The following is a 9,294-nucleotide window of genomic DNA, read 5'->3' on the forward strand; positions in this document are numbered from 1 at the left end:
AAGGTCCCACCACCAGGCTACGGACGTTGTCAGATGGTTCTCTGGAATGCCAGATCTCTTAATAACAAGATGCATATGGTGTCAGACATGGTAATCTCGCAACATGTGGATATCTTGGCACTCACTGAGACATGGCTCACAGGAGACGCACGTGATGATCGAGCCCTGTCTGATTTTTCCACTGACCTCCCTTCCCATCAGTTTATTCACTCACCCCGAAAGGAGAGATCAGGTGGTGGTGTCGGTATATGCCTTCATCGAAGCTACACTATCCTCGGAAAGGATGTGGGTACACTTGAATCTTTCGAATACATCAATGATTTGATCTCTGCCAAATGTCAAAAGCCTCTTCGTCTGGTTGTAGTTTGCAAGGCCACAGAGAACAAAGTACCGAAGATTAACTTCATCCATCGTTTTGGATGAATTTGCAGTATTTCTTGAACAACTGGCATCTGAATCCGACCATCTTGTAATCCGTGGTATTTTAATTTTCACGTCAATGATGATAAAGATCGAGAAGCTCTTCTGTTTCTGGACTTGATATCATCAGCCAATTTTACACAGCACGTTGACTTTCCTACCCATCAGAAGGGCCATACGTTGGACTTAATTCTTACCAGAGCCTCCGATGATGTCATTTCCCAAGTTCAATCATCGCAGTTTCTTCCATCTGACCACTCATCTGTCAGCTGTTATGTTAACATCAGAAGCCGGATCTATTGAAAATTGATATTAGTTTTCGAAAACTTAAGCATATTGATATCCAGGCTTTCCGGGCAGATATTCTTGAGTCCGAACTTTATGAGTCACCCGCCTCAGATCTTGAACAGCTTGTTCTCCAGTACAACAGGGTACTTCAAGCTCTTCTAGAGAACTATGCCCCTCGATCACTAGACGTATATCTGCAAGACCGCATTCCCCTTGGTTCAGTGATGATCTTCGCCATATTAAGCAGAGGGTAAGACAACTGGAGAGAGGATATCGTCACTCCCGAACTGAAATCAATCGCCAGATCCTTAAGAATGAATGTCATTTCTACAGCAAGCAACTTGCCAAGGCAAAGCGGAAGTTCTACTCCGAGCAGCTGGACGACTGTGACATTCATCAACTCTTCCAGAGAGTTGATCGTCTGACTTCAGCCGGTGCCAAGAAGGTCCTCCCATCTGATAACAACCCAAACGAATCTCTTGCCGATCGGTTTTCTGATTTCTTCATCGACAAGATCGATGTCCTCGTCCAGTCATTTCAGAAATTACCCTCGGATAATCTATCTCACATCACTTTTCAAAGCACTCGGCACTGTTTTCATGCTTTTTCTCCGATACTGCAGAGACAAGTTCAGAAAGTTATGAGAGAGTCTCGATCAACCTCCAGTCGACTTGATCCAATTCCTACTTGGCTGCTAAAGAACTGTGTCAATGAATCAACTCCGGTTATTACATCCATTGTCAACGCTTCCCTCAAGGATGGTCATTTCCCTGGTTCTCTGAAGTATGCTCATATAACTCCGATCCTGAAATCATCTAAACTTAGTCCTGATGAAATTAAGAGCTATAGACCGGTCTCTAATCTTCAGTTCCTCGGAAAGGTTATTGAGAGACTCGTGTTGTCTCAATTTCAAGATAAACTGTCAGAGCACAATCTTTACTCTGAGATGCAATCAGGCTACCGGCCACACCACAGTTGTGAAACTGCCCTGCTAAAAGTCACAAACGATATTCTTCTCTCTCTAGACAAAGGTGAAGAAGCAATTCTGCTGCTATTGGATTATTCGGCTGCCTTTGACACATTGAGTCATGATGCCCTGCTTAGCCGTTTGCACGATAGATTTGGACTTAGTGACACTGCCCTAGGATGGTTCCGTTCCTCCCTTACTAATAGAACCCAGTCTGTCGTCGTTGGTGGTTCTGAGTCACAAGTCACCTCCTCTAGCTTCGGAGTTCCCCAAGGGTCTGTGATTGGCCCACTGGCCTTTAAACTCTTCTCATCTCCATTAGATGATGCCATCAAGCACCACGACATAAGGTGTATGACCTATGCAGCCATACTCAAATTTACCTTGTCTTCAAGAAGCAGCATCCGTCTACTGCTATAGTATACAAAGACTTAGTGCATGTGTCTCGGATATCAAGAGTTGGGCAATACAGAATGGTTTGAGGCTGAATGAAAGCAAAACAGAATATATACATTTCACAAGCAGGCACAGGATTTCAAGACCGATTAGCACGATTTCTTTAGATGATACTACTATACAATGCTGCACAGATGCAAGAAACTTGGGTGTCACATTTGATCACAATCTGTCTTTGAAGACTCATGTGAACAATGTGTGCAGATCAGCCTCATTTGCCCTACATAAAATTGGCAGCATCCGCCAATTTCTAACGAAAAAGACAACCCAGAGACTCGCCCAGGCACTGGTTATGTCTGGCATTGACTTTTGCAACAGTCTCTTGTATGGTCTGCCTGATGCGCAAATCAACAAACTGCAGAGAGTTCAAAATTCAGTTGCCAGGCTTATTGCTAAACGTCGTTCACGTGAGTCGGTTACCCCACTACTGAGAGAACTGCATATGTTAAGAATCCGCGAACGAATTAACTTCAAGATTCTTTTGCTAACTCTTAAATATTTGCGAAATATTTCACCGGTTTATCTTCAACAGTTGATAACTGAATACCTACCCTTCCGGAACTTGCGGTCTAACAACAAATCACTTTTAATACCTCTTCCTGTCAATACACAATCTTATGGTTCTGGAGCTTTTCAGTCAGCGTCACCTCAACTCTGGAACAGTTTACCTGAATGCTTGAAACAAACAGACTCAGTAGACAAACTTAAATCCATGTTAAAAACGTATCTGTTTATTGAGTAGTATTATGACTGTGTCTCATGTCTTATGCCGTTTCTGAACTGCACCTTCTTCTTCTTTATCTCTTTTCTTTCTTCTTCTTCTCTTTCTATTTTTTTCTTTTCCCATAGCGCTTAGAGACATTTTATGTAATAACGCGCTATAAATGTTGTGAATTATTATTATTATTATTATTATGCCAAATAGGATGACTGGACTTGATTTTGATTGTAAACTCACCCGCCCCAGCACCCCCCCCCCAAAAAAAAAAAACACACACACACAAACAAAACAAAACAAAACAAAACAAAGCAAAGTCATGGAAAACAAAACGAAACACAGATTATGACACCCTGGATGCGATGCACTTGACACAATTATTTTGGGGCAAATACTCACCAGATGTGTTTGAAATATAAATCGACCATCTCTGCTTCAAATTTCTAAAGAGTTACCAGTCAATACGGATGAACATCATTTTTGAGACATACTTCTCACAAAGGTTAGTACAGGAAAGTATGAGAGTCAGACCACATATGAAAATTGTTCAGTTTTCGCACACACACTAAAATACATAATAGGTCTGCTCTATCAATCTGATTGATAACTTTGTAAGTGTTCCTTGGACTTTGTTCATAGATGTAGGATTTTATGGTTTTTGTGGAGCTGGTAGAAAGGTACAACCACTATACCCATATATGAAATGGGTTCTTTTTTTCAATCCAAAGTTTGTAGGATTTGAACATATTCAACTTTCTGTTCCTCATTCATTAAGACTTAAATCCAAAGGTGTTCAGCGCAGTGAAGACGGCTACGAGCCAAAAACACGTGGTTTTAATGTACAACAATCTGCAACACAACTGCTCTGAAAGTCATATGGGTCACTGAGCTTTTTAGTAGGCCTGAAAATATGAGGGGTTTTGACAGTGATTAAAAAAAAAATGAGCTAGTTGCCGTCAATATGCACATAACCTATGCTTGAGGAAACTAAATAATTCATGAAACTCTGAAAATAAAAGAATTGGCTCTCTTTGAAAAACCTTTTCTTACAAAAGTAAAATCTTGTACAATGTAATAATGAGTTACAAATTATCTCAAAGCTACGAATCACGTTGACTTCAATGTCCCATCTGATCTCGAACCTAAATTTTAGCGCGGCCAATTTTTTTGGTTTTGCAGTGAAAGGTCAGATGGTAGTTGCAATCGTATGTGGGTACTACTACTGTCTATATGAAGCCCCACTGGTGACCTGCATAGGGAGGGACACAATGTGACGAACATGTTCAGATTACATTTACAAAGTGATGAATTATGGTCCAGCCCCGGCTGACAAACATTTATTCACCCTTGGTGCAAACATTGGATGGATTTTTTTTTTTTGTCTCTTTTTTTTTGTGACGAAAATACTGCCAGTCATAAGCTACCCATTAACTGGAGACATGAATTCAGGAAGCACATCTAAGTAGATCTATCTCTAGATTCCTTTTGTATCACAAATGTTTTTCTATAAATGGTCCGATTGTGATGGACAATACCTTGGGTCCTCGCTTGCATTTGGGAGGATATTGTTTTCCCAGGGCTAACAATAAGATAAATATGATAAAGGCACGTTTGTATAGAAGGGGAATCCACCTTTTTCGGAGAGTTTGCTGTTTGCTTTGCCTCACTTGAGTGAACGTGTGGTATAATCAAAGAAATATTTCAAAATATGTAGTACAGGCTGTAAACCATCTGCTTTAGCAATGAGCGAGATGAGGCTTCATATTTTCATTATAATTGTGACTGAATGAGGAGCCAGCGGGAACTATAGGCCTTTATACAACACCTCAGAATGATGTCGAATTGTGATTGGCCAAGAACATGTCACATGACATTCAATAGAAAATACCTACCAAACTCATTGAGAGTGACAGCCATACAATAGGCCCCTGGCATGGGCCTATTGCACGGCTCGAAGGTACTATAGCACGGCTTCGTGGGGGGCCACTAATGCATGGCCGCTCACAGCAGCAAAGCGCCAGCAAACTACATTGTACGTGCTGGCCGGCTGCGCTGCGATGCGCTGCCGGTAAACGGACCAGTCGCGCGCGGCGGAGTACTGCAACGTTATTGTGTACGCGCAGCTACTTTACCTAGCTAGTTGCATGTATTGCGGCCTACATGCTGTGTTTTTAGTTTTGACTCTGATCTGCTACGTGGACCACAGTGATCCCAAAATCAAGACTTCATTTCAAGTTGAGAAACCGTAATTTGATTATTTTTCTGTGTTTTTATACAAAATCATTTTCGGAAATAGAGAAAGTCTAGACCTACTACTAGATCTACCGACATCTCAGGTAGGCTTAACAGTCAGGCCTAACTCGATCTAACGTTAGCGTAGAATGGGTATAGACCCTGCGGAGTTTGTGATTCCTGTGACTGTGTGGTCGAATCATGACGAGTGTTTGAAAGCAGTACACAGGGTGGTTTACAATTCTCGGCCTAATTGTTACATTTATTTTTGGGCCTTCCTGAGTTAGCGGTCACTAATTTAGTACTGTGATTGTGGACAAGGTGTTGTATAAAACGAATAATTTATGATTTTGTTCGTGCATTGGGGCACGTAATACCGCACTCGGCGCGAGATTCGCCACTGGTCTATTCAACGCGGCGCTACGCGCCTTGTTGAATAGACCAGTGGCTTATCTCGCGCCTCGTGCGATATTCGTGCCCTATGCACTCACAACTCATAAATTATTCGTATAATAGTTGCATCTTTTCTTTTCTTTCTTTCTTTTTCTTTTTTTTTTTTTTGCCTTCACTCGCCAAATTTTACCCTTTTACCGGTCTCCTTGCATGGCTTTTGATACACAACAACAACGACAAAAACAACAACATCAGACCCGGGCGTCTCGCGCTCTTTTGATATACAACAACAACAACAACAACAACAACAACAACAACAAAACAATTACAACAGACCGGGCGTCTCGCGCTCACCTGAGTATCCGAAGTTCCACCTTCCACGCATTCTTGAAGATTATTACCTTTAAAGCATAGCAAACTTGAGGGGGGGCAGCTCTGACGACCTCCAGGGGGTATTGTGTCCATTGGTATGTCCTATCACAACTGGCATTTCTACCATGTCTACCTGCCAAGCATGTAGAAACTTTCACCATACATTTAATTTGTAAAAAAGAAGATGAAAATGTTAAAACCTGATCCCCCATTCGGTTCTGGGCAGATGGGGTCACCCCGGATCATCCACAAGTAACTTTACAGGTACACTCCTGGATCTATTTACTCATTTCTGATTTTATAGAAGTATTTCTGATTTTATAGAAGGGTTTGTGAGTGTTGTTGTTCTCATTGTTGTTTGTTTTGCTTTGCTTTGCTTTGTTTTGTTTTTGTTTTTGTTTTTGTTTTGCTTATTCAAAATGCCTTTTAAATTTAGTAACAGATCTGACCATGTGTTGCCAAAAAAAAAAAAAAAAAAAAGATGACAATGTGAAAATAAATTAGACCTCTTGTTGGTGCCCCCACAACGCCCATCCCGGGATCTGCCATGGACACCCTATCTATTTGATCATAACACTAATCTGGTTCATTACTTCTGGTTCTAGAGAAGATTTGTCAAGTTTCCTTAATTTCATTTGTGCCCCCCCCCCCCACACACACACACACGCACACACTTTCTTGACTTTGTTGCCCCTGAGACTCCCTGAGAAGGGAGTGGTAAACATTATTTTTGCAGAAATGCATATACTACGATCAAGCGATAAAACATACCTGCCAAATTAAAATGCGACTACGCATTTTTAAGAAGAAGACGAAAGTGTGAAAACTGGGCCGCAATATTATTCCCCCGTCCACTCCATGATCTGCCATCCACAAACTTGAAACTACAATCACCAATCACCTATACTCATAGCACTAACTTTTCTAATACCATCTGCTTCTAGCGGAGATTTTTTAAGATTCCTCAATTTAGGACTTTACTTGTCATCACTCCCCCACCTCCCCCCCCCCCCCCGCCCCCGGGGATATTGTGCCCCTGGGGCTCACAAGGAGAAAAAAAAAGTCAATATTGATGTAAAAATTGTATTCATGTATTCAATTACTCTAATAATGATAGGCCTAAATGACAAGTTTGATTGAGTTTGACCATGCATCTTCAAGAAAATGATATTGTAAAATTTGGTCCCAATATGAACCCCCATAGGATCCCAAGGGGGCACTCCCTTTTAAAAAGTTTACCACGACGCAAGACAGACTACGAACACGAAGGCGTTTAACAAGGTAACGTATATTCTAACGTGTACCATTTTAGTACTGAAATTCTGCAAACTATGCGCTCGAAATGTACTCTCGAACTTTCGGGCAAAAGCTTGTTTTCAGACTTTCCCCAAACGAAATATGTTCGCATGCTTACTTTAATACCAGCGTACAAAGTAACGAGGAAAGAATATGCGTATAACGTTCATCCAACGGATGCTGAGCGGATCAAACGAATGACCAGCGAATACCCATCGTATGCATAACATAATGACTTTATTTATAAGGGCATCCCTGTCTGTACGCTTCCTTGTTTACCAAAATATTCAACAATATCCTTACAACCCCATCCACAAAGTCTCTTTAGTAGTGTTATTAAAAAGGAGAAGTCCCTTCAGTAGAGTTATTGAAAAGAATTATTTTCGATGCATTTGGGTGTCTCCAAAACTATTTCATTAGCGTTTGTTTGCAAGAATTTTCATAAAGTGCACACGAAAACAAATAACCGAATTGGTCACCTACCTGGCTTTAAATGAATCATATTTTTACAGATTCTTTAACCTCATTAATAATGGGTATGTTTGAATACCGTCAAGGTATAGCTTCAGGGAACTAACAAGCACAATCTTCTATCAGTAAGAATAAATTAGATCAAAGGTTTCTGAATTCAAGTATGTATTTGGTGCTGATCGAGCTGAAATTTTATACTCGAATTTTCAATGACAACACCATTACTACATTATTCATGACGCACTTGTTATTCTATCGGTAGACCAGCATCAGGCTCATCACATGAACTTCTTGAGAACGCTGAAGTAGTTTTGAATATGCTGTGTATTCGTTGCCCATTAGAAAGTGTAAAATTTATACTTCGTGCATTCGTTTCGGCAAATGTGAATATGGTCGCTACGAACAGCGGACGATTAAAAAACGAGCATCAAGCGGACAAAATGAATACATAGCGCATTGATTGATACGTTGTTACCTGCTCAGTATTAAACGTGCCCAATTTTTTTTTTGAAAAAAAAAAATCGGCTCCAGCTTATCTCTGCATGCGGAGCCTTATGAACAGCTAATGAATGCAACGACCAAAATTTTACTAAATCCATGGTTATAGCAGCGGATGCGCACGTATCTTCAAATTTTCGAATTCGTTGGTTTGATATAGTGTATAGTGTAACACGGCCTTTACAGGGAAATTTGAACATAATCAAGGTGAAATGAAAACAGAAATATTATTTAACTTAACATAAAAACAAACAAAAATAACTTATGGAGTAGGTATCTGTATCAAAACAAACTGATTTAGGCTTACCTTGATTTCTGGCGTTTGGAAGAAGATGAGTTTGGCGGTAAAGTGTTTTGCATCTCTTGAGTGAATGGAAGGGGCGTTTTGTGTGCAGACGGGGAAGGACTGTGGCGTGTGGAAGTGGGGATAAGGTCAAATGTTGATGACGCGAAGGATCTGTTGGTGATACAACAGCTCCATCGTACAAAAAAAAAACACGAAACAGCTAGTCTACAATAAGAAAGAAATGAAGTATCACATGACTGGGACTTTTGATAGCCCACACTGATAGTCATCCGATTGGGGGAAAGAATAAGTTTCGTCTTTTTTGTGATGAGGGAGGGGTACGATCCGGGTTGGAATCCCTGAATATACACTGCAAAAAGTCGGTGTTAGATAGTGAACACCGAGCTGGCGTTAAATTTTCGGTGCTCATTTATGGTGTTAAATTAACACCTCCGGGTGTCATTTCCAAATATAAAACTGTTTTTAGAGGAGTTTCTTAGTAACTGCACTTCTTGTTGATTTTTAATTTAAACAAGACGATCAAGAATTTAACATTAAAATACTAGATTTTTGAAAAAATGTGAAAATAAATTTACACCACAGTAACGCCAGCTGGTGTGGTCTCTTATTGAAGGTGGACGGGTGTTACACCATTGATATTAACATTAACAAATATCAAAGTAACACCATGTGGTGTCATTTTTGAATTAACACCAGTACAGTGTCAAAATATTACCAGGTACAGTGTCAACTTAACACCACGAATTGTCAGGTGAAGACTTTTCAACACCATTACAGTGCATTTTCAACATCTGTGGGTGTGGTCCTCTATTGAAGTTTGATTGGTGTTAGATTTAACACCCATGGTGTTAAATCTAACACCGATGATTTTACAGT

This window comes from Diadema antillarum, unplaced genomic scaffold (assembly GCF_040938485.1).
Source record: "Diadema antillarum isolate AM-2024a unplaced genomic scaffold, OU_Dant_1.0 seq00001479_RagTag, whole genome shotgun sequence".
In the NCBI taxonomy this organism is placed as follows: Eukaryota; Metazoa; Echinodermata; class Echinoidea; order Diadematoida; family Diadematidae; genus Diadema; species Diadema antillarum.